This window comes from Podarcis gaigeae (assembly GCF_964106915.1).
Source record: "Podarcis gaigeae genome assembly, chromosome: 10".
Taxonomy (NCBI): Eukaryota; Metazoa; Chordata; class Lepidosauria; order Squamata; family Lacertidae; genus Podarcis; species Podarcis gaigeae.
The window spans coordinates 68,413,002-68,440,384 of record NC_139686.1 but is presented as its reverse complement, the minus strand read 5'-3'; the positions used below and the strand labels follow the sequence as shown (position 1 = coordinate 68,440,384).

The following is a 27,383-nucleotide window of genomic DNA, read 5'->3' as shown; positions in this document are numbered from 1 at the left end:
CATTATTGCACATAAATAGAAAAGCCAGGAAGTAGTGACAAAGCTGTGCAGCAGTTCATTGAGGGATGGGTAGACTCACAACCTGAACTTCCTGGTTTTGGCAGATTCTTTCCATCCCAGGATGTGAGATCTGTCTATTGTAATCAGCTGGAAAAATAAAAAAATGTTACTTACCTTAGGTTTGGTGTCTTGCCAGGCCAGAGGGGCAGGACTAGCAGAGAAGACAGAATTTATACTCCAACTCTGCTCTTTTTTAATTGATAAAAGTGCATATTTTTGTTTTTAAACTTATAAAAGTGCAGTGTGTCTATGCAAATCAATGGAGCACAAAGCTTGGCAAGTGAGCACTGCATTTGAGCTGGTGGGGGGGGGAGGTCTGAGAGGGGGGGCAATTTATTTTTATTATTATTGTTATTTGTACCTGTTGTGACGTGGGGTTTGTGATTTCAGCTCTCTTGACATAATATGCTGGAGACAGTTCTCTAGTAACACTTCTTTATTAAAGCAACAAGACTGGGGCCTGAGGAGGGGAGAGCTACATTTATAGGGACAGGGAACTAGCTAGAAAGGATACATTTTGGAGGGAACAATATCAGGCATTCACAGTCCTGCCTTTTGGAGGAAACCAATAAGACAGAGGATCCAAATACAGCAGCTTAAATGAACCAATAGTAGCTGTACCCTCTGGAACCAAAAGGCAGTTACTTTACCCTAATGCAATACAGACAATAATAATACAGATACAAAATCCTTTGACTCAATACACAACACCCCTCCCCCCCTAGTGAGCACAGCAGACGTAATCTCTCAGGTACTGTGGGGTCCTACAACTTCTACTTGATCTCCTGACAACAGGTGTTGCCGGTTCTGGATTGGGTGTCACCTGTGGTAGGGGGGCTGCTATAGGGGTTTCGTCAGGAACAGATAGAGTCCCAGACATCTCAGGGTCCCCTACCTGTACCTCGTCATCCTGAGGACCAGCAGACCCTGGTTCATTTGCTGAGGCCCCTGGTGACTGCACCTCTGGGCCATTTTCACCCTGGTCTTGCAGCTCTGCGTCGTTAGCCAGGGATGAATTATCAGACTCCTCTCTGCTGAGCGCCCGGCGCCTCAGCTGATCTATATGTCTCTTCCAAACTTGCCCATTTTCCAAGGTCACATAATAGGACACAGGTCCACTAGTCCGGGTGACCACACCAGCCACCCACCGCGAACCTCGTGAATAGTTCCTCACCCAGACCAGATCTTCAGGGGCGAGATACCTTGTTGTGTCAGTCTCAGCCTGGGGGGTTGCTCTTGAATTACGGTTTGGCATTTTATCCGGGTGGACATAATCCAGCACCGTTACCAGTCTTCTACCCAAGAGCAGCTCAGCTGGCGACTTGCCCGTTGCAGTACACGGCGTCGCATGCTGCAAAAATAACATTCGCGCGATGCGAGCTGACCAGTTACCCTCCATTAAGCGCGCAATGGATTCTTTGGCTGTTCTTACCATGCGCTCCGCCTGCCCATTGGAGGATGGGTGAAAGGGTGCGGATGTGACCCCTCTTATGAAGTTATCAGCCAAGAATGCCCTGAATTCTTGGGATACAATAGCTGCCCCATTATCTGATACAATGGTCTCAGGTAACCCGTGGGTTGCAAACAGCTGCCTCAACATCTTGATTACGGCAGCTGATGCCATGCTAGGGACCATCGCCACTTCTAACCATTTGGAATATGCATCGATGATAACAAAAAAGACCTTCCCCTGGAATGGCCCAGCAAAATCTAAGTGCAGCCGGCTCCAGGGAGATCTGGACTGCTCCCACCAGTGAACTGGTGCTCTGGCCACTTCTGGCCGCACCTCTTGGCATGCCTTGCATGTTCGTACCCATTGTTCTATGTTCTGGTCCATTCCAGGCCACCACACATAACATCGGGCTAGCGACTTCATCCTGACCATTCCCGGGTGTCCCATGTGAAGCGTCTCAAGAACCCTGTTTCTCAGTGGTGCTGGGATGATCACCCTATCTCCCCACAGGAGACAACCCTTATGCATGCATGGACAACTCGTGCTGCCTTGTCGCATAAGGCCTGAATTTGTCTTCATGCGGACCACCTGGCCACCCCCTCCCCACCCAAGTGAGCACACGGGAGAGAACAGCATCTTTCCTCGTTTTCTCAGCTATACCAGTAGCCGTCACAGGAGCCCCCGGAAGTGCTTCCAGCATCATTATGTGCTCCGCTGGAGCAGGATCCTCATTGCTCCTGCCAGGAAGGGGCAATCGACTCAGTGCATCAGCGTGGCACAACTGCTTCCCTGGCACATGGGTCAAGGTGTACTGGAACCCGTTCAGGAACATAGACCAGCGCAACATTCTGGGGGAGAGAATTTGTGGCGTTTGTTCGGGTTGAACAACCCTAACAGTGGTTTGTGGTCCGTTACAATGGAGAAATGGCGACCGTACACATAATCATGGAACTTTTTGATTCCTGCCACAATTGCAAGCGCCTCTTTGTCAATTTGAGCATAGTTGCGCTCCGTGGCCGACAACGTACGGGAATAGAAAGAGATGGGCTTTTCCGACCCATCCGGTTCCCTATGACTCAGCACCGCCCCCAGACCGTATTGAGAGGCATCACATGCCAGGACCAGAGGCTTCGACTCATCATAATGAGCAAGGACGCTCCTGCTACTCAGCATTCCTCGCAAGGAGTCAAAAGCCTTCTGCTGCTCCTGCCCCCATCGCCACACATTCTTTTTCTGCAACAGTCTATGTAATGGTTCAGCTACCGAAGCTTTCTGGGGTAAGAACGAATGATAAAAGTTAATAAGTCCCAGGAATGACTGCAACTCTGTCTTGTTCTGTGGTCGTGGTGCCTCGATGATGGCCTTAACCTTAGCATCTGTGGGGTGGATGCCTGATGCATCAATTTTAAACCCCAAGAAATCCACAGTTGGCACCCCAAAACTGCATTTTCCCTTTTTTAGTTGCAATCCCACCTCCTTGAACTTGAGCGACACTGCACGGACACGCGCAACCAGTTGCTGTGGGTCTTTTCCAGCAATCAAAACGTCATCAAAAAATGGCAAGACCCCCGGCAGACCTCTTAACAGGCGTTCCATGAGCCCTTGAAAAATCCCTGGGGCCACACAAACTCCAAATTGTAATCTGTTAACTCTGAACGCCCCTTTATGTGTGACAATAGTCTGTGCTTCCGCTGATTGTGGGGTTACTGGCAGCTGTTGGTAAGCTTGTGCCAGGTCAAGTTTGGCGAACACCTTGCCCCCAGCCAGTTTAGCCAACAGATGTGATACGACTGGAATGGGGTAGGAGTTTCCCCTGAGTGCCTTATTGATAGTACATTTGTAATCAGCACAGATCCTGACTTCCCCATTTGCTTTAAGGGGCGTGACGATTGGAGTCTCCCACTTAGCGGAGTCCACGGGTGAGAGAACTCCCTGCTTGACCAATTTATCCAGCTCTGCTTCGATCTTGGGTTGCAGTGCAAATGGCACTCGCCTTCGTTTGAGTCGGATTGGGGCCACCCCAGGGTTCAATTCGAAGTCAACTGGGGGCCCTTTATAACAACCCAGTTTTCCATTAAAGAGACCAGCAAATTCTTTGCATAATGCCTCGCTCATCTCAGGGCAGGTTTGGATTGAATTAAGCCCTGATATACTCAGTCCCAGGGCGGGGAACCAGTCAGTGCCCAGGAGACTGGGGCGACTGCCCTTCGCAATCACCAGTTTGAGTACCGCCTGTTTGTCCCAGAACTGTACTCTCACGGCACACATTCCCATGACATGGATGCGGCCCGCTGAGTATGACTGCAAAGTTGCCGGGAAGGGCTCCAGAGGGGGCAACTTACCCCTGGGGAAGAATGTCCTCGCGGTCTGGTCTGACACGATAGTGAATCCAGATCCGGAGTCCACCTCCATGTCGCACAGCTGACCCTCAATCTTCACCTTGACGTGTGCCTTGCCTTGCGCTGGAAACTGCACGACCCTCCCGTTGATCTCCGTTACGTAGTGGCAGTCCTGTGGAACATGGGTTGCTGTGGGCGGTCTGCGATGCTCCAGTCTAGGTGCTCCTGTCGCTCCCAACGCTGCCGATCTACAGACCCTGGCGATGTGACCTGTCTTTCCGCACGTCCGGCACATAGCATCCCGGAAACGACAACTCTTCCGCTCATGGTTCCCGCCACAACCAGGGCACCTGCCTCGGTGATCTTTGTGCACTGTGCAGGCCTGACGCACTGACTCGACCCCACGGACTGGGCCCTGGCTTGGAGTAGCCTCTAGTTCGTCCATGGCATGCGCAACTTCTATCTGTGGCTTAGGGACCCTGCGACTGGCATCAAGCTCCTCTCTTTCATAATTCTCCGTGGCGGTGGCCTCCTTCAAGGCTGAAGCAAGGGTAACCTCTTCTTTAGCCACGATGCGTCTTCTGGCTTTCTTGCTGCTCAGACCACCGACAAACCGATCCAGGAGAGTCTCTTCCAGATCTTGGAAGTCGCAGTGCTGAGCGAGCTTCCACAGTTCAGCTAGAAATGCAGATACAGACTCCCCAGCACGCTGCTGCCTCTTATGAAACTCCATCCGCTGGGCCATCTTGGTCTCAGTAGGCGCTAAATGGCTTGTTAGGCAGGCAAGAATATCTTTGAGAGATGTCTCACTTAGCTTCGCTGGGGCAAGCAATGCCTTGGCCAGCTTGAAGGTCTCAGGCCCACAGTAGCTCAGGAATGTGGCCCTTCTTTTGCTGGCATCGGTGATCCCTTGAGCCACTGCGAAGAACTCGAAGCGTTCGACGTAGTCTTCCCACGTGTGGGGCTCTGATGGCTGGAAGGGCTCCAATACCCTTGGACTCTCCATTGTCCTGTGGGCAGGGTCGTCTTCTCAGCTGGCCAGTGAGTCTTGTTCTTGGCTACAATCCGGACTCTGAGGCAGGGCTGCGTTTAACCGCTCCTCAGCATTCCGGATTCCACCTTCGTCGCCAGTTGTTGTGACGTGGGGTTTGTGATTTCAGCTCTCTTGACATAATATGCTGGAGACAGTTCTCTAGTAACACTTCTTTATTAAAGCAACAAGACTGGGGCCTGAGGAGGGGAGAGCTACATTTATAGGGACAGGGAACTAGCTAGAAAGGATACATTTTGGAGGGAACAATATCAGGCATTCACAGTCCTGCCTTTTGGAGGAAACCAATAAGACAGAGGATCCAAATACAGCAGCTTAAATGAACCAATAGTAGCTGTACCCTCTGGAACCAAAAGGCAGTTACTTTACCCTAATGCAATACAGACAATAATAATACAGATATAAAATCCTTTGACTCAATACACAACAGTACCCCACCCAAATAACACTCTGGGCACAGTGTTAGAAATTCAGATATATAAGCTAAGCGCCAAATGGCTCCTTACACCAGGGTTACAGTTGCCAAAATGAGATGCCTGGTTGCCATTTTTGGACCAGATGGTTCAAAAGTTGTCTTTTTCATTATGACTTTTTGGTTCCTGAAATTCATTCTGATTGTGCAGATAAAATATAATGGATCTAATTCTACAGGATGGGGTATTAGTGTGTGAAAACAGCCCAAGGGCAAAGATCCCCAGGTGTGCAACTCCAGATGGGGGAGACATCAGGCAGCATCCGGGCCCCCAGGCATCTTTGCTTGGTCGCAAGTGGCTGATAGCCAGGTGCAAAATGCACCTGGCACCTGGCGAATTTCAAACGCTGCCTATCCCTCCATGCATTGCTGCACAGTTATGTCACTATTTCCTGGCCTGTTTGTTTTTATGGTTTCTTCTGCTCTTGCTGACTTTAAAGTTTGGAACAGTAACATTAGCAGTATGAGCAAACAGGTCAATAAGACATTTCCCCCTCTTTGATGTCATTCTTAAGAAAAATGTCTGTCATTATTGCTTTTAAGCCTGTGAAGCCACTTATTGTGTGCAATTCTAAATTATGCACATATTTTGCATGTGCAATGAGCATGCAACACTAGCACAATGAAAACAAGAAAAACTTAAAAAATAGTCTTCGCTTTGCACCTCCAAGTAAAAAAATGCATATATACAGTTGCCATAAAAATTGTTCAACCCCCGTTGCAAATCAGGTTTATTGTCAAAATTTGAAGACTTTCAGCTGTTTGCAATGAGCAAATCAAACAAAAGCAATTGAAATAGCTCAGCACAACAGATGCTTCAAGTGGTTCCCCCAAATTTAGCTGAAATTGGAATTTGTCCTGGCTTCTACAATCTCACTATTATTCAACCCCTTCATGGCAAGCATCTTTAGGACTCAGTGGAGCAGCCTTTTGCTGCTATGCCCAGCTGCAAACACAATGCATAGACAGACAGACCAGCTTCTGGCAGAGTCCCTGAGAAATCTTTGTTGTTGTTGTTGTTTAGTCGTTTAGTCGTGTCCGACTCTTCGTGACCCCATGGACCAGAGAACGCCAGGCACCTCTGTCCTCCACTGCCTCCCGCAGTTTGGTCAAACTCATGCTGGTAACCTCGAAAACACTATCCAACCATCTCGTCCTCTGCCGTCCCCTTCTCCTTGTGCCCTCCATCTTTCCCAACATCAGGGTCTTCTCCAGGGAGTCTTCTCTTCTCCAGGGAGTCTTCTGAGAAATCTTAGCTCATTCCTTATGAGCAATGGCCTCCAGTTCAGTAATATTCTTGGGTTTGCGTTCTGCAACCGCCTTCTTCAAATCCCACCAGAGATTTTCTATGGGGTTCAAGTCAGGTGACTGAAATGGCCACTGTGGTAGAACCTTCCAGGACTTCTTCTGCAACCAAGTCTTGGTGGAATTTGAGGGATGCTAGTGATCATTGTCCTGTTGGAAGGTCCAATGACGCCCAAGCGTCAGCTTCCTCGCAGATGGCATGACATTTCCTCCTAGGATTTCCTGATACTTCAATTAATCCATCCTGGCCTTCTACACACTGCAAATTTCCAGTGCCAGAGGATGCAAAGCTGCCCCAGAGCATCACTGAGCCTCCACCATTCTTCATTGTATTCTTTTCAGTGTATGCTTCATTCTTCTTCCTCCAGACATAACATTGATCCATGGGGCTGAGAAATTTTGTTTCATTGCTCCACAGAACAGAATCCTAGAACTTCTGTGGCTTGTTTATATGATTTTGCTCATATTAGAACTTACCCGTATTTTTCGCTCTATAAGACGCACCAGACCATAAGACACACCTAGTTTTTGGAGGAGGAAAAAAAGAAAAAATATATTCTGAATCTCCGAAGCCAGAACAACAAGAGGGATCACTGCACAGTGAAAGCAGCGATCCCTCTTGCTGTTCTGGCTTCTGGGGAGCTGCGCAGCCTGCATTTGCTCCATAAGACGCACACACATTTCCCCTTACTTTTTAGGAGGGAAAAAGTGAGTCTTATAGAGCAAAAAATACGGTACTTTGTTGTGCTTTTGGGTCAGTAGTGGTGTACGTCTTGGAGTTCTGGCATGGAAGGCGTACGTGTTTAGTCTGTGGCTTGCTGTGTTCACGGAAATCTAAGTCCCTGCTGCCTCCAAGTCTTGCTGCAGCTCATTTGAAGTCACTTGAGGGCTTTTCCCAGCCCATCTTCTCAGAAATCTGGTTGCTTCCACAGATAGCTTCCTTTTTCTGCGCTGTCCAGGTAGTGTAACCACTGTTCCTCTGAACTTGCGAACTATGCTTCCAGCAGTGTCTCTAGGGACATTCAGTGCCTTTGCTATCTTCTTGTATCCTGCCCCTTGCTTATGAAAAGTGATTATCTCTTCTCTTACCTCTTGGACCATTCTCTTGACCAGTGTTCGAAACTCCCACTGTTCTAGGCGCATTTTTCGACAGGCAATTTCATCAGCACGAGCCATTTCTGAGCTCTGAGAGCAGTACCGCACCTAATATTTCAGATTAAAACTGCAGTGGAAGGAAAGGAGGGCCTTTTTCAGCCTCCCCACTTCCAGCTCCTTTGAAGACTGGAGAAGAGACCCTTTTAAGAATATTAGCGGGGCGGGCAGGGGAAGCATGGCTTTGTTTTTTGCAGTCTTCAGATGATGACTAGACGATGTAAAAAATTGTAAGATTTTAGCTGAGGTACATTCATTTTCAGCACTGTATTCTTGTTATAAACAAGCGCACTTAGACATTCCGTTGTGGCGCCCATAACCTAGGTTTAAGGTGCTGTTTAGCTCCCAGCTTTCATAGCTCTGTTTCTAACACTGCTCTTGACTTGGCCATATTTCTGACATTCAGTCAAATTTGACACTCCACAAACCTCCAGACACAAAAGTTGTTGAGCTTTTTTTTTAGTTTTAGCCTTGCCAAAGTTGTTGAACTTCTTTTGCAAAATCTCAAAAGAAATTGAGCCTATTTTTAAGGGAATTCGGCAAAATCTACACTCCATTATGTCCAGATTTTCCCTGCTTCTGACACCTGAATCCAGCTCAGATATTTCATGTGTTGCAGCTGAAGCACATCTAAGAAGCCCTTGATTAGTTGCATCAGGTGTGCTTGCGGCAACACCTGTTGTATTTGTGTTGCTGTTCCAGTTTCAGCTGAATTTGGGGGAACCAATTGAAGCATCCATTGTGTTGAGCTATTTCAATTGCTTTTGCTTGATTTGCTCATTGCAAACAGCTGAAAGTCTGCAAATTTTGATAATAAACTCAATTTGCAATGGGAGTTGAATAATTTCGATTGCAACTGTAAATATATATAATGCACACATTCTCATATTCTATTCAGAACCGTAATGTTATAGCTATGGCAACAGTTTCCCATTAAAAATAAGTAAACTTGAACCAGACTAGATTCCCCATGAATATTTAAAACTACCTCATGATAACTATTGTATCTTTCAAAATAAGGTTTGGAACAAAAAATAAACAGCAGAACCTGTGCATGTTTACTCAGAACTAAGGATTAAATCTTAATGTGGTTTACCTGGGGGTAAGCCCTATTAAATTCAATAGGATTTACTTCCGAGTATCAATGTTAATGCTTCTCAGAACAGACACATTGAAATTAACAGACATGACTAATTGGGTCAATTAATCTCCATGAGTCTACTCTGAGTAAAAGTTTAAAAAGGTAAGTTAACGACTCTGGGGTTGCGGTGCTCATCTCGCTTTACTGGCCGAGGGAGCCAACGTTTGTCTGCAGACAGTTTTTCCGGGTCATGCGGCCAGCATGACTAAGCCACTTCTGGCGAAACCAGAGCAGCACACGGAAACGCCATTTACCTTCCCACCTTACCTATTTATCTACTTGCACTTGACGTGCTTTCGAACTGCTAGGTTGGCAAGTGCTGGGACTGAGCAATGGGAGCTCACTCCGTCGCGGGGATGCGAACCACCGACCTTTGCATACCTACTTGGGAGTAAGTCCAATGGGGCTTACTTCTGAGTTGACAAGTAGTACAGTGGTACCTCTGGTTATGAACTTAATTTGTTCCGGAAGTCTGTTCTTAAGCTGAATCTGTTCTTAACCTGAGGTACCACTTTAGCTAATGGGGCCTCCCGCTGCCACCGCTGCACAATTTCTGTTCTCATCCTGAGGTAAATTTCTTAACCCGAGGTACTACTTCCAGGTTAGCAGAGTCTGTAACCTGAAGTGTTTGTAACCTGAGGTACCACTGTATTGCTGCTTGAGATCTGAAAACCATTGAAAGAAAAAAACCCAAAAGATAAGCTGTTCCTTAAAGGACAACCGTGGTTGTAAGACTCTAGCTTGGGTAAATACCTCCACAACTCAACATAATCAGACATGGGTTACTAAGGCAAATGACCATTAAATCACCTGGGAATGTGCCAACACTTGCTAAAGCTCCCAACTTTTACCACACATTTGTGGCAGACAAAAGATTGGACGGTGTACGTATTAATCTAGTTGATCAAACAATTATATGGTCAGAAGCCCGGCCACATGGTAATATGGTTGTCAGTACTGGGTGACTGGGGATGCCTAGGACTTGCAGATCAGAAGGTCAGTGGTTCGAATCCCCGCAACGGGGTGAGCTCCCGTTGCTCGGTCCCTGCTCCTGCCAACCTAGCAGTTTGAAAGCACCTCAAAGTGCAAGTAGATAAATAGGTACCGCTCTGGCGGGAAGATAAACGGTGTTTCCGTGCATTGCTCTGGTTCGCCAGACAAAAGCCGGCTACCTTGGCCAATAAAGCGAGATGAGCACCGCAACCCCAGAGTTGGCCACAACTGTACCTAATGGTCAGGTGTCCCTTTACCTTTACTGGGTCACTGTTCCCATGCAGAGCTGGGTCATTCAGTTCTTTATCAGGAAGGATGTTTCAGAAGAGAAAAAAGTGGATTTTTTAGTAGTATGCGGGCATCCTGAGACATGCAAGGGTGTAATGATGAACTTTGGTCCTTGCTGAAAATATCATGAGATTACATTGTTAGCTTGGTGTGTGAGCATTTGGAACTGTTGGGTTATATAACAAGGCAGAGTCATGTGTATATGCCTTTAATTACTTGTGCAGAAGGGAAAACAGACACATGTTTTCTCATTGTAGTCATAGGCAGAGAAAAAGTGGGTGAGATATTGTTCCAGAGGGGTTTCTCCCACCCATAAGCTGTAGTCATCCCTTTGCTCTTGTCTACGTCATGTGTGTTGAATGTGAAATCCTACTTGTTATTGAATGCACACATCATTACACAACTGTGTGAGTCTTCTATCCTATCCCAGAAAGATAGGATATAAATGTAGTTATGTCTACATCCAGGGCTGAGCCCTAAATTCCACAGTCCCCTTGCCCAGGCTAGAGAACTAGCACTGAAGAAAAAGGTGGGGCCTTGTGGACTTTTATAGTACCGGGTTGTGCCCAATATTTGTCATACTCTGGGTAGACCCACTGAAATTAATAGGCATAACTAAGTTAGAGAACTTAGTTGGAGACAACCCACTGCTGCTGAAATTCCAGCAGAGAGAATGCTCTTTCTCAAAGGCTTTGGAAGCATCTGCTGCTGTCAAAAATCATGGTTCAAGTTTCTTCCTCCACTGCCATCATTCTGCAATGGCTTAAAGTGCTTTACAGTGTTAAGACTGTAGGACCAGCCCCAAAGGAAAACTGGAACAGTACCACTCGGCTTTGCCTGTTTGCAATTCATGGTCCTAAGGAAGCTGCTATTTGGCTTATCATCTGACATCTATAATATTCTATGCTTTAAACACACACACACACACACACACACACACACACACACAATGCACAAATCAACAAATGTATTAATGTTATAACTTGTTGCTGGGCAACACCATTCCACCACCATTTTGTGTGCTCGTGAGTACCTTGCTGAAAAGGTTGTCTTTTTGTCTGAAAAGGTCAACAAGTCTGGAAAGAATCTTGCAAACTGGGATAAAGTGCCCTTGTGGAAACGCTCTATTGAAATGGACAAGGAAATGTCCCCACCCACTATTCACTTGGGAGTGACCTCTTGATGTAATTAATAGGGATTATTTACCCATTCTCCAGTTCCTAATCTAATCAAAGAAACACGATCTCCCATTGGCTAGCTATGAAGAGTTCCAAGATTTTGAGTACATCTTCAAACTCCATCTTCAACAGGAACAAGACTGTGGTTTCTCTTTTGTGTACCTGGTGGTCTTGAGCACATTCCAGAATCACCCTGAGTCATTGTAATCAAAGACTAGAGCTGCCTTGGAACCCCTGAACTCAACAAGTTTCCCTTTGAGTCCTCCATGATTCTCCTTCGCTGTGCTCAGTATTGCTGGTAGACACTCTGCCCAGGTTTTTGGAGCTATCACTTGGGTGCTTATTCTTGCACCTCTGAAATTTTAAATCCTGGTGGGTTCCAGAAAAGGATTCTGTTTTGATAAACATAGCCTGACTTTGTTTGGAATCCCAACATTTGAGTGCAATCCCATTTCCAGTGGGTTCTGCGCAGGAAAACCTTGCTGTGTCTGAGGAAAGTATCTTATTTTTGCCTTCTTTGGGTGCTAAGGAATGAAAGGGTTTCACAAATATTCCACCTTCCAGTGAATAGGAAGTTCAGGGAAGTTTTAAATGTGTGATATTTTAGTGTATTTTTTGTTTCTGTGGAAGCCGCCCAGAGTGGCTGGGGAAACCCAGCCAGATGGGCGGGGTACAAATATTATTATTATTATTATTATTATTATTATTATTATTATTATTATTATTATTGAAAGGCTTTGGGATGACTGACAAACACTTGGTATGTGTATTGATTTTATCAACCCTGTGGAATGATGATTTCTTTTACTAATGAAATGTTTATTTCACTAATTTATAAACCCATTCACAGCCCGTGGCCATCAAAATGGTATAGAGTGGGATTGCAAATAAGATGGAACAAATTATAAAAACAATTAAAACAATTCCTACAAGCTCTAAAAGCCAAAAACCTGTTCTTACAAACTAAAAAATCCCACCAACTTTCTCAGTCGTACAAATAATATTTTATAACTGGCTGAGTCACACCTCAGTGAAAGCTTAAACGAAGACATTTTCACAGAGCATTAAAGCAATTAACTTTAGCAAGTGACCCAGAACACTCTGTGACTGACCAGAAGACAGTCATCCTTGAACAAAGGAACTTCAGAAATAAACTCCAATGTGGAAACTACTGAATTACAGTTTATCAAGAAGTTAAATTTTATGCATTTGGTTCTGAACAGAAAGACAGTTTAGTACAGCCACTCATTATTGAGCGGAAGTGCGTGGAACAGGTCTCTGTGTTTTGATTTCTGGGAATGGAGTTGACAGATGACCTAAACTGGGGAGAAAACAGCAAAGACCCGATGAAGAGAGCACAGCAGAGGTTATATTTTCTGAGAATCCTCCGGAAAAACAATCTCTCAAAGGACCTGTTGATGGCATTTTACCATTGTACTGTTGAGAGTGTATTAACTTATGGTCTGTGTGTATGGTTTGGGAGCTGCATGGCCAGGGGAAAAACAATGCTGTCCAGGGTTGTAAAGACTGCGGAGAGAATAACTGGGTGCACTCTTCCCACCTTGGATCAAATCTATGCTTCCAGGTGCCATAAGAAAGCTGCAGAGATAGCGCAGGATAGTGCGCACCCCGGAAATGATCTCTTTCAGCTTCTACCTTCTGGAAGAAGGTACAGGGTTATAAAGACTAGCCACCTGAGAAACAGTTTCTATCCAAATGCGATTTTGGTTTTAAACGCAGTGTAAGGAGTCTCTATGGGAGTACACTGTATTTAAAAATGGGGTACAGTGGTGCCTCGCAAGACGAAATTAATCCGTTCCGTGAGTCTCTTCGTATAGCGGTTTTTTCGTCTTGCGAAGCAAGCCCATTGACGGCTTAGCGGATTAGCGCTATTAGCGGTTTAGCGGCTTTTAGCGGCTTTTAGCGGCTTTTAGCGGCTTTTAGCGGCTTTTAGCAGCTTAGCAGATCAGCTGATAAGCGGCTTAGCGGCTTAGAAAAAGGGGGGGGAGGGGAAAAAAACCCGCAGGAACTTGCAAGACATTTTCGTCTTGCGAAGCAAGCCCATAGGGAAATTCGTTTTGCAAAGCGCCTCCGAAACGGAAAACCATTTTGTCTAGCGGGTTTTCCGTCTTGCGAGGCGTTCGTCTTGCGGGGCACCACTGTATCAGAGTTTTTAGGGGGCTAACCAGGTTGGGATAGCTGGGATAGCAGGCTTGTTGGTTTTTGAATATCTTGTGTAGATTTTTTTCCATTTTCGTTGTTCTGTATGGGACAATGACAATAAAGATTATCATATTGTATCGTATTATCGTACCTTAGCTAGAGCATTGCACTAGGAGAACTGGGTTCAAGTCTCCACTCAGCAATGAAGCTCACTGGGTCACCTCAGGCCAAACATAGTTTCTCAGCCAAATATACTTCTCAGGATTGTTGTGAGGATAAAATGGGGAGCAGGAGAACCATGTGTACTACGTTGAACTCCTTGGAGCACAAGTGGGATGTAAATGTAAGAATAAATAAGTAAATGGTTTTGTGTGCCAATACATTTGTGGATTTATTCAGCAATGCTGATTGTTTTTTCAGCAATTGGTGCAATTCTTATTCTGCATTCGCTTAAGTACTAAGTCACAGATTGTACTTTTTGTATTTCATTTTGTCGACTCCAACGTCTACATTTTCTCTGTAACACCCATGTGCATAATTATCCTTCATTATATTTATTGAAGAAATTTATATACCATACTTTGTCAAAAGGCGACTGGCAGGTTGGCAATACGGTAATGTAAGGACAACATAATGTACATAGTGCTATCCATAAAATATATAAATGCAATATAAAATATAAAATATAAATACGAAAAAACTGTCCAGGAGAGGAAACAGCAACATCAAATTATCCACAATGTCAGCACAGCAATGTGCTCTATAACTCAGCCCTCTGTGAAATGCAATATAAGTTATGATCTATTCATCTCAGGTCAAGCTATAAAATGTAATACATATTTAGCAACAGCAGCAATATGTACAATAAGGCAGGGGGGGATCTTCATGCATCTCCCAATGCATGAAATCATGTATAATCCTCGCCCCCCCCTTATTTCACACTTTTTGTGACACTTCAGTGATGTTTTCATGACATTTCAGGGTCACTTACGGGTTCAGCATGATGCACGTATACATGGTTGCACACATAGTGAACGTGTGTAAACGGGGCTGCTTATACCACTTGCTATGGGACGTGGGTGGTGCTGTGGGTTAAACCACAGAGCCTAGGACTTGCCGATCAGAAGGTTGGCAGTTCGAATCCCCACGACGGGGTGAGCTCCCGTTGCTTGGTCCCTGCTCCTGCCAACCTAGCAGTTCGAAAGCACAAAGTGCAAGTAGATAAATAGGTACCACTCCAGCGGGAAGGTAAACGGCATTTCTGTGCGCTGCTCTGGTTTGCCAGAAGCGGCTTAGTCATGCTGGCCACATGACCCGGAAGCTGTATGCCAGCTCCCTTGGCCAATAAAGCGAGATGATCATTACAACCCCAGAGTTGGCCACGACTGGACCTAATGGTCAGGGGTCCCTTTAACTTATACCACTTGCTAGAAACTCCAGGAGGGAAGAGTATCTAGTTGGCCATTGTGAGAGCAGGTTGCTGGTCTAGGTCGGCCACTGGCCTAGGACCCTCGTACCTACGGGACCGCCTCTACTGGTATGCCCCACGGAGGACCTTAAGTACCATAAAAGCAATACAGTGGTACCTTGGCTTAAGTACTTAATTCGTTCCGGAGGTCCGTTCTTAACCTGAAACTGTTCTTAACCTGAAGCACCACTTTAGCTAATGGGGCCTCCTGCTGCTGCCGCCGCGCCACTGGAGCACAATTTCTGTTCTCATTCTGAAGCAAAGTTCTTAACCCGAGGTACTATTTCTGGGTTAGCGGAGTCTGTAACCTGAAGCGTATGTAACCTGAAGTATGTTACTTGAAGCGTATGTAACCTGAGGTAGCACTGTACTCTATTTTTAAAAAAAATATATATTAACAGGCCAATCAAATCACATTATTTCCAAATCACATTAGTTCCAAATTATACAGCCAGATTTTAAAATTTTGTTGGGGGTACCCATACATCAAGCTCCAAACGGGGGTCCAAGCATCACTTATATTGCTGCTTTAATTAAACAGTTCTATCCAGATAGTCTCTTTATTACTTTCTTCAGGTTAAGATCACATTCCAATCATCATTCACATTCCAATTATCAACTTGGAATCAACTTGATCCCCTCCCCCTCTTTCCTTTTTCCTTCTGTGATGGAACTCCTATTTGGGGTCTTCCCTGGCTTTTTTTCTGGCCCATGTAGGACCAGTCTGGATAGTTGGCCTTGGTGAAGATTTGACATTTTCATCCCCAAAAAGTTTTTGATTTGAGTTTCTACTGAAATGAGGCTGCATTTTAATGTTGTATTTTAATCTTGTTTTTAAGCTGTATTTTAATCAATTGTTTTATCTCTGGTGTTAGCCGCCCTGAACCCGGTCTTGGCTGGGGAGGGCGGGGTATAAATTATTATTATTATTATTATTATTATTATTATTATTATTATTATTATTATTATCATTATCATTATCATTATCATTATCCATCAAGCTTTTCTTATGCCCTTATACCAAGCATACACAGTTCAGCAGACCAGATGCTCAAAGCACATGCACAGAAGTTCTTTAATGTTGATTCCTTATTCTTCATAACATTCTCATTGATTGCTGTGAAATTATATGAACAATAAAAAGCCAGCTGCTTTGTAGATACATGGGCAGGCATTATTCAATCTCAGACAGCTGCATACGCCAATAAACTCTTGCTCATTGCAATGAACTATATGATCAAACCACCTGATGGTGCAGCCTTTTGTTTGGTATCTCCTCTATTTGATCCATAAGATCTCCCTATTTAAATTTGCTTCTTGCAAAAGTTGGTTGGTGCTATGCAGTGTTGCAGGAAAGAGTAAACTCGCCCGGAAATATGATAATTCAACTGGTCTTCAGAATCAATGTTCATGTGGCAATGTTATGAGCTAAGAGAGAATCCTCAGGGCTCACCCACATTGAAGTTTAATGTGGATTTGAAACCCCTTCTGTCTTTTATATTTTTGTGGCATCCACACAACATCTTCCTCAGAATGGCAGTCCATACTTTCCCCCTGCTAAATTTGGATATTCCTGATCCATGCTTGACTGTGGACATACTGAAGTGAATTATGTGGGTGTCTTTTTAACTTGTGCTGTAACATTTTGTTGGGTGCCATTCATTGGCATTACCCCCCCCCCACTTCCATTTCACACAAAGAAAATGATGCAGCCTTCCCTTTACAAATAGCTGTTGCTGAAGGCACATTTGCAGTATTTTAAATTTTTTAAATAGCTACTTTGTGCCAAAGGCCTCTAGCACAAAATAGCTGCATTAAAAATAAAATTAATCCTTGCAAGTATCGGAGGCCAGAAAGGGAAGGAAAAGAAATACCCATCTTTAATGGGAGTGACTATAAATCCTTTTTGTGCAAACATGGTATTTAAAATAACTTGTATTTATTCAAAATATATATTAAATCAAAGGTGTTCAGACACAGGTAAACAAATGCTCATGTGCATGTCTATAATATACCTCAGGTTTTAGGAACTTATGGTGGATAGGAAAGGATTAAGTGAGTGGAGAACAACCCACAGCATGAATATGTCCCATCACATACCATCCACCAAAGTGGATAGGAAACACTGGGATTTTGGAGGCATAGAACTGAAAGCACTTCTGCATTGTTGAAGATGCACAAATGCACACATAGAAACTGGGGGAATGTTCAGGGAAGCAGGAGAGGATATATTGTTTATTAATATCCTTCCTAACTTGCGCTAGCAAGTTATTTTACTTAGCAGAGTTTTACATTCCCCTTTTAAATGCACAGTGGGTAGCTGGTTGCAGGCTTGTGTAAGCCTCTCACTATTAAGTTCCTGGTAAGATCCCTTATAGGGACCCGGGTGGCACTGTAGGTTAAACCACAGAGCCTAGGACTTGCTGATCAGAAGGTTGGCAGTTCGAATCCCCACGACGGAGTGAGCTCCCGTTGCTCGGTCTCAGCTCCTGCCAACCTAGCAGTTCGAAAGCACCTCAAAGTGCAAGTAGATAAATAGGTACCGCTCCAGCGGGAAGGTAAACGGCGTTTCCGTGCACTGCTCTGGTTCGCCAGAAGCGGCTTAGTCATGCTGGTCACATGACCCGGAAGCTGTACGCCGGCTCCCTCGGCCAATAAAGCGAGATGAGCGAGCAACCCCAGAGTCAGTCACAACTGGACCTAATGGTCAGGGGTCCCTTTACCTTTACCTTTTAAGATCCCTTAAAAGAATAAATACACGGCAATCTTATTTAAAGTCAATGAAAGACTTCTATTGGCTCCCTTAAGGCAGACTTAGTTATAAGTAATATATGCATGTGGATCTACCCCATATGGGGAGATAATCCCAGGGACTGCAAGCTACCAGTCACTGCAGTTCACACGACGAAAGAAAGATGGGAGAGAGTGCTGTATGCCCTGTCCTTTTCTTACCTGGACAGGTAAGGTCACACCCACCTCTAGTCACATGCAAAGGAAGTAAGTCCCAGCCAGGAGGAAACAGGAAGTTTTCGACTGGCTGGACCAAACATTCCCTCGCATGTCCACTCTAGGAAAACAAGGAATGTTGTACTTGACTGCTACTTACGTATCACATCTCACAGAAACAGTGACCCAGGTACGCATGAACACACTAGTGTGGATGCAGCCTCAGAAAACAGATGGACTTTTCCAGAAAATTAGCAAATACGGAGCCCATTCAAACCAATGTTTCTTTGGGGCCAGTGGCGTAGCGTGGGGGGTGCAGGGGGGGCCGGCCGCACCGGGCGCAACATCTGGGGGTTAGGGTTAGGGGGCGCAAATCCACGGGTTAGGGGGTGCAAATTACTTGCCTTGCCCCGGGTGCTGACAACCCACGCTACGCCACTGTTTGGGGCACAGGTTCTAGCACTAATCCTAAACCAGGATTACCTAGAAACAAATTAGGCTCATTTCAGTATTATTTTCTTCTGGGTAACTATGCTGAAGATTGCAGTCTCTGATATTATTGCTTTCAGCTACTTTGTCTTATGTACATGAGGTGGTTATTCCTTCCAAATTCTTGCCCTTCTGCTTCTTTGTTTCCTGTCCTCCCAATACTTCCTGAATTACTCATCTTGAATTGACTCACATTGATAGTATCGGACTCACCTTGAAACATCTTCTTACACCTTTCCAGAGGAATTGCAGGGTACTGATTAGAAGCATCACTTCCTTAGATAACAATATATTTAAGAGCAGCTTGATCTGAAAAAAACCAGCAGGTGACATTTATTCACAGCATAGGTATCTTCTAGGTATGATATATAGACTGAGCTCCTGTTAAGGTGCTGGACTTGGTGGCAACTCTACTAACCATCTCAATAAAGCTTCCAGATAATGCCCTCTAAGCCTACTTTATAATTAAAGGAATTACAGCCAGTCTCATATTATAAACCTCCTCTCTGATGATATAGCATTCCTGTTGATGAATTGCAAGGAGGCAATCCCTAATGAAACTGCTAAAGGAATATGCAGATGTTTGGTTGGCCCAAACATCAGCCATGATAAATCAGAACAGAAGTATCTGCCTCATTCTGGTCTGCCCCACAGAGAACCTTAAGGTCCATGAATAATCATAGTTTAGAGGTCCCAGGCCCTAAGGAAGTTAGATTATCCTCCACCAGGGCCAGGGCCTTCTCAGTGATGGCTCCGACCTGGTGGAATGCTCTGTCCCATGAGACCAGGGCCCTTCAGGATTTAACTTCCTTCCGCAGGGCCTGTAAGACAGAACTATTCCGCCTGGCTTTCAATTTGAACCTAGCCTGATCTTTTATTCCCCTACTTTCCCTCCCGCTCCCCTTTTTATGAAGATTACCCACTCTGGGATCCCACAGCTAATTGTCCCGTGGTCTCCTTGCTGGTCCAAATAGGACTAATTTAGCCAGCTAGCCCTAGTGATCATCAATGTTTATTGGATGGATTTCCCCCCTATATTGATTTTTTATTTAATTGTTATTCACGTTTTTATACTGTATTTTATGCTGGTTTTTTGTAGCATCAATTAAGTGTTTTAAATTTGTTGTTGGCTTCCCTGAGCCTGGTTTTCTGAACCAGGAAGGGCAGAGTATAAATAAAAAATTATTATTATTATTATTATTATTATTATTCTCTGAATATATAAAAAAATACTTCCAGGTTTGCCGTGTTTGCATCCTGAAAGATACACAACCATAGGTGTGCGTATCTAGAGGTACCACCTTAGTTATTTATTGCCACCCCACCACCACACTTACCTGACCTGGGGAGTTTGGATTGCAGGCTCTACTGGCCAAAATGGAAGCCTCAGCCATTGTCCTCTCCCACTGGAAACAATCCAGGAATACTCCAAGAAAACGCATGTGGCAAAAAGGAGCATTAGGCCCTTGTGGGCCGCCCCCTTACCCACTTGTGATTGGCCAAGCGGATAGCCAGTCAATCGGGATTAAAAAAAAAAATTCTTCCCGCCTCACTTCTCATGTCTATCTGTGGCTGCCTAGTCTTGTCCTGTGGCCCCTGTTTATGTGATTTTCACCTGTGGCCCCCATGGAATATCCTGGGGGGGGCCAGGGGGCCATATGCCCCCCCCCGGTTGGGAAACACTGATCGATCTCAGCTGATCTGAAGTCTGCCCTTTGGCGCAATGGCTACTAAACTATTTTGGTTGAAATTAGGGAGGCCAGCTTAAAACCACTTTATTGTTAACATCTTAAGGTAAAGGGACCCCTGACCATTAGGTCCAGTCGTGGCCGACTCTGGGGTTGTGATGCTCATCTCGCTTTACTGGCCAAGGGAGCCGGCGTACAGCTTCCGGATCATGTGGCCCGCATGACTAAGTCGCTTCTGGTGAACCAGAGCAGCGCACAGAAACGCCGTTTACCTTCCTGCCGGAATGGTACTTATTTATCTACTTGGAACTGTGTGCTTTTAAATTGTTAGGTTGGCAGGAGCAGGGACCGAGCAATGGGAGCTCACCCCGTCGCGGGGATTCGAACCGCCAAACTTCTGATCGGCAAGCCCTAGGGTCTGTGGTTTAACCCACAGCGCCACCCGTGTCCCTTTGTTAGCATCTTAACACCTCTCAAACTCAAAAATATTTGGAAGATTCTTTCTCTTCTGTGCTGATGAGGCTGTGAAACAACCAGTTACCAGTAATTCATTGCATGTGGCAGTTCGTTCAGAAATATCTTACCACCTCTTTATTGCTGGCAGCTTACATGGAGATTACACAACACCGAACAATCTAGTATTAAGGAGTAATATCAATGACTCTTCAGTATGGAATTTTGCATTGATGGGAAAGCTTTTGCATCATATATGGTTGTCTTACTAAACCAGACTCTTTAAATTTGTAAATGAGAAGCAAACTTACCACTAGAACTTCATCTGTAATTCTAGATCCCAGAACAATTATGCAAGAGCTTTTCCTTCTGGACATCTTGCTAAATTAACTTTATTTTCCTATCCTTTATGAATTTAAATCCTCTACAGTGAAGTTTAACTTGCGCAGGATGGCCTGAATAAGTTCAGCGCTAACTTTCTTTTGCTTGGCACTTAGTTAAATACAACCCACACTTATTTCAATCTTCGGTTTTTAAAAAGCAATCTATAGTTACCAAGTCTGGATTGTGTAGCATTCACAGACTTTAAATCAGACGAAAAATGATAGGAATTAAAATTAATAGCAGTTGACCATTAAATATTCTCTCCCCAATGTTGTAACAAGCCCAAACATTATTTACATCCCAGATCTAAAAAATAGATGATTTTAAAAGATAAGGGAGGAAACTGCAAATTTATTTTCTACCTGTCCAGCAGGTGTCAGTGTGTGATTTTTTTAAAGTGTATATTCACAGCCATAAACCCACAAGAAACATTGATGAAAATGTCCTGAAATAATGAATTCTGAATGAATGTCTTGATATTATCAAATCCCATTTTGTTTTGGTGGCCAGAAGCGTAACCCTAAAGGAGAGGTTGTTGGTCTCCACCTGCCATCAGGCCCAGCCAACATGGTCAATGGTCATGGAAGATGGAAATTGTAGTCTAGAAACATCTGGAGAGCCACAGCTTCTCCATTCTTGTCCTAAACATTACTCAGAAGTAGCAATGTCAATTTTGCTTCTGTTTCTAATTTTTAAGATCTTGAATTCCATTCTCCACATTTAGGCAGCAATTCAAATTTATTTTTTTTTAAATCTGAACGAAAAGTCTTCACCATTTTAGTGCAAATTTCTCCAAACACATTTTTGCAACCAGTTTCTTCTTATATAATGTATTTGTGTATGTTATCTTCACTAATGTATGCATTTTATGCACACCAAATAAATATATATGTTAAAACATTGGTTGGGGAATTGCATTGCAACATTTGGATAAGCATTAATTTTAAATAATCACTGTGTTTTAGTTCTCATATTGTTTTAGCAAGTGTGAATTTTATATACAGTAGTGCCTTTATTATAAACTGGATTGAATCTCTACCCTTTGTAGGTATAGGATTGTAGCTTTCAGTCGCTTTCTCTCAAAGGCAAATGGGACAAAGCAGCCAACTGCACACACATTTACACTTCACAGTTAGTGAAAAGCCTCCCAAACTCTGGTGATCTAAAATTAAAAAAAGCTACCATGAACCTGCCAGAGGCATGCAATTGTGGTCATGCTGTATCAAGATGCAGCTGTGAAGAGACACGGAGACATTGCTGGGGTCAGATTAATCTACGGGAATTACAGCTGTACCTTGGAAGTCGAACAGAATCTGTTCTGGAAGTCTGTTCGACTTCCAGAATGTTCGACTTCCAAAGCGTGGCTTCTGATTGGCTACAGGAAGCTCCTGCAGCCAATCGGAAACCACGGAAGCCCTGTCAGACATTCGGCTTCTAAAAGAATGTTTGAAAACCAAAACACTCACTTCCGGTTTTTTATCGTTTGGGAGCCGGAACGTTCGACTCCCAAGGCATTCGGGAGCCAAGGTACGACTATACTCCCAATGCCACATACTCCAATAGCAAAGGGACAAGAGTTCAATGAGGTTCAGTAGGAGCTGCTGAAAGCTAAACATATTCCTGTCTACATAGCTTTGACCCAGCCTTTCTTTTGGTCATAAGAGTGCGAAAAGGAACAAGAAGCCAGCAGCTATCTTTGTTGAAATATATTTTTATGAGTTTGTGGTTGCCAGACTCCCCTTAAATTCCTGGGTCCAGTAGATGTTAGAATCTAATCAGGGCTCAGGGTCTGGATGCCAGACTCATAATCCCAAAACCCAGCCTCCCATGCTCAGAAAATGGCCAGGGTTGATAGGCCATTAGGAAAATGAAAGGAAGGTGATTAACCATTTGTTGTTGTTTAGTAATTTAGTCATGTCCGACTCTTTGTGACCCCATGGACCAGAGCACGCCAGGCACTCCTGTCTTCCACTGCCTACCGCAGTTTGGTCAAACTCATGCTGGTAGCTTCAAGAACACTGTCCAACCATCTCGTCCTCTGTCGTCCCCTTCTCCTTGTGCCCTCCATCTTTCCCAACATCAGAGTCTTTTCCAGGGAGTCTTCTCTTCTCATGAGATGGCCAAAGTCTTGGAGCCTCAGCTTCACGATCTGTCCTTCCAGTGAGCACTCAGGGCTGATTTCCTTAAGAATGGACAGGTTTGATCTTGCAGTCCATGGGACTCTCAAGAGTCTTCTCCAGCACCATAATTCAAAAGCATCCATTCTTCGGCGATCAGCCTTCTTTGTGGTCCAGCTTTCACTTCCATACATCACTACTGGGAAAACCATAGCTTTAACTATACGGACCTTTGTTGGCAAGGTGATGTCTCTGCTTTTTAAGATGCTGCCAAGGAAAGCCATAAAGAGAGTGAGTTTGTCCCAGACAGCAAATGAGTTAGTTAGAAGACAATGCCAGAGTTTGAAGTAGAGTTTTAGAGTTGGCCTAGGAGTGAAGAGATGACAGGCTGTAAAAGGTGGAGAGGAAGAGCACGATGTTTGCTTTTCTGCTGGAATCCAGGGCTGCAGCTATGGGAAAAATAATACCTTTTTCGGGTGTTGATGCTGTGAACCCTTCATCATAGCTAAGGTTGTATATATGTGTAAATAAACTATATATCCTAAAGACTCCACATTCCCTGCTGTGCTTCATTCCCAAAAGGAAACATGAACACTGGGTGAATGCCAGAAACTCCCCCAGGAATCTCACACGGCTCAGAAATTGGGATTGTGCAACTATATGTTAAGCAAGTTCTACATTACTCAGGCAACATTGTAGATTTCTCCCTTTTATGAACACAAAATATCAAACTTAAGAGATAGAAGTGCAATTTTAAATGTTAATTAAGTAGAAGTGCAATTTTAGAGGATGGTTTAACATGGATGAGTAATAGTAAAATCAGAATCAATGAAGCCACTGAAAATATTAAACACCACCCAACTTGTGATATTTCATACTTGGAAGAAGAGCAAATGTTCCCATTAAAACTAGGGCTATAATGTTTCATTAGTTATTAATCAGGTAGCTGATTAAGAAAAAACTACAAATTTATTTCCTACGGAAAGCAATGGCTCTTTTATAATTTTCGCTCTCAGGCAGGCAGATGTGTCTACCATTTTAAAGCAAAATGAGGCTTTTGATTTCATAACTATTGCTTTTACTTGTATGAAATGTAATCAACCAACAAAATACAACTTCAAAGTCACTTACTTCTAGTAGACGTGGTTAGGCTTTCAGCCTGATGGTTCAGTCCTATACATATCTACTTAGAAGTACACCTTATTGAGTTCAGTGGTGTTACTCACAGGTACATATGCATAGGGTTACACTTACCTGGGAGTAAGCCCCATTTAACTCATTGGTACCTATTTCTGCACAGACATGCACACAATTGCACAGTACAGTTTCTTTAATCAAGTGACACCTCTGGAGAAACCATATAGTTTCTTTATGAGTAAGATCTGTCTCTGGTTTTTAGTTATAATATTAGGGGAACTCTACTTATGTATTTGGCATTGTAAGGAGCACAAGCTAGAAAACACACACACACAAAATAATGGAAATCAAGCCTTCATTGTTGATGCTACACGTTATTGGATTAATAAAACTTTTCTCCCCTGGCAGGACTGCCATGCCTTGGATGTCTGTTAATGGAAAAAAAATCCAGCTGAAATTTCTGCCTGTCAAGAGCCTTGTTAGAAAAACAAAATTGGCAACCCTACTGCATTACAGCAAATGTCATCAAATGTGATGTTTCAGCTGGGGAGCTAAATATGCATTTTAAAAAGAGAGAGCCTGAGATGGATAAATATTTGCCAGAATGAAAATCACATTGCCACATTCCTTGCAATTCATGGTTCCCATTTAAGTTCATGATCACAAGCCTCATGTAATTATTCTCACAAAAGAAATACAGGGCAAATAACTGTATCCGGGCTGCATTTCCTTTGGTTTATATTAGCAAATTGATTGCCTGTGTGCATGACTAATTTTGATTAAAATTGCTGCATCTGAATACCAAATCGGAGTCCTTCACTTTCATTAATCTGTGCATTTATATAGCACTATTAGTATGATATATTTTTATTTAAAATTCTAAGAAAGCATGTGAATATCATTCTAGCAAATTTTAATACTCGATAAAAAAGGCAACAGAAATATGAAGTAATCCATTGCAGTTTTGTAAGAGTTTGAGGTGCCAACTGACCAGAAGCCTGCTCCCGTGTTATGATCTAAGTAAGATTATAAATTGATTAAAAAACAACAACCTAATAGCAGGTTTAAAAAAAAAACCCCAACACAGCTGAATGTTTTCAGACTATAATAAAATGGGGAAGATTTGGCTATATTTCCCCCCTGCTGTGTTTAGGCATGTGTTCTATCATAAAACAAGACAACAATATGCACTAAAATTAATTGTAGCTTTAAAAGGTAACGGAGGAGTTACACTTTACCCAATATTGTACTGTTATGATCTATTTCCTGTGTGCATGGGTTGAATGTAGGGGCAGAGGCCTCAAACATTTTCCTCTGTGAATATGTGTAGGCCGAGGCGGAGTCATTACTTGGAATTGGATACCGTTTAGGAACATCGTGTGCACCTCCCAAGAGTGAGACACAAGTAATTTATTATGTTGTCTCTTATTTCTGACATTTAGACTTTGTTTCCTCAGTTTAGGTTTACGTAGCCAAAATGACAGCACCCACACACAAGAGGGAGATATCTGTAGGTGTGGAGGGGGGACTCAAGTTTTGCAGAAGTAAAAAAAAAGATTCCACCTAAACATTAGGAAGAACTTCCTGACAGTAAGAGCTGTTTGACAGTGGAATTTGCTGCCAAGGAGTGTGGTGGAGTCTCCTTCTTTGGAAGTCTTTGACAACCATATGTCAGGAGTGCTCTGATGGTGTTTCCTGCTTGGCAGGGGGTTGGACTCGATGGTCCTTGTGGTCTCTTCCAACTCTATGATTCTATGATTCTAAAACACCTTTCAGGGTTTCCTCCCCCGTAATTAGAACTAAGCATGCTAAGTGCCTATGGAATTCAGATGGCCTGTTTGGGGTGTGTGGAATGGAAAACCAGATAGGAGGGGCAATGTTAAGAATGAGTACTGATGTATAAGTATTGATGTTTAAGTTTGGATAAGTTAAAACTGGTCTCTAAAATGGTCTAAACTAAATGAAGATAAGGTTTGCAAAAATAAATTAAGGAAATGGAAGAAAGAGAAAAAGTAAAATAATAATATGTTAAAATAAATTATTAAGTAAAGTTGAGAAATAAGTAATAAGGATTTGCTGAGCTAATAATTTAAATTGGAATACAAGAAGGGGAGGTGTGAGGAGGTCTGAGAAACAAGTTAAAGGAAAATAAGCAATTGAAATTTTTTGTGTTTTTAATTGTTTTTAAGTTTTGTACCTTTGTATTTTTGTCATTTTTCTTTTTTTCTGTCTATTTTTGTTTTTGTTTTGTTATTGAAAATCCTAATAAATATTCATTAAAAAAAAAGATAGGAGGGGCAATGTAATGAAGTAACAGGAATCCTGAACAGAAGCATATCACACTGCAATATATTAGGGTTGCCATATTTCAAAAAGTAAAATTATTGAGCTTTTTGGGGGAAAACCTCCTCCCATAACAGCTTTCACAGCTGCTTCCGCTGCTATTCCCATCACATTCCCATACACCCAATTTCCCCCAGGCATTTTGCCGATTTGCCAAAATTCCCCCCGATGCCATTTTTACACCAAAAACCAGGTCATGTCAGGAATTTTCCTGACGTATGACAAGCCACACACTGTATAGTTATAGTAGAACCCACTTGTAATTACAGTGGTACCTCGGGTTACAGACGCTTCAGGTTACAGACGCTTCAGGTTACAGACTCCGCTAACCCAGAAATAGTACCTCGGGTTAAGAACTTTGCTTCAGGATGAGAACAGAAATCACGCGGCAGCGGCCCCATTAGCTAAAGTGGTATCTCAGGTTAAGAACTGTTTCAGGTTAAGAACGGACCTCCAGAACGAATTAAGTTCTTAACCTGAGGCACCACTGTACTTACTTGCAAATTCCACTGTGCTATAACTTTGTATCTATTTTTAAAGTCTGATCATTTGTAATTATAATACTAAAATAAGATATTACTTGCTAAAATCTAAATTATTCACATTATACTTATTGTTCATGTGTAAATTAGATACAATAAGAGTGGGTTGATAAGCAAACTGAAGTTTGCTGGCAAATTCGGCGGCAAATTAGCTGAGTTTAGTAGAGATTGAGAGTCAATATACCAGTTGCTTCCCAGTGAATGTTGTAGCAGTCAGGTTA

At 43.4% G+C, this 27,383-nt stretch overlaps 1 protein-coding gene across 1 annotated transcript in view; it reads right to left on the bottom strand.

Annotated features, from left to right (window-relative positions):
• BCAP29 (B cell receptor associated protein 29) overlaps positions 1 to 27,383 on the bottom strand; it is a 920,634-nt gene that overhangs the window by 528,406 nt on the left and 364,845 nt on the right. The gene's annotated exons all lie outside the window — the stretch shown is intronic.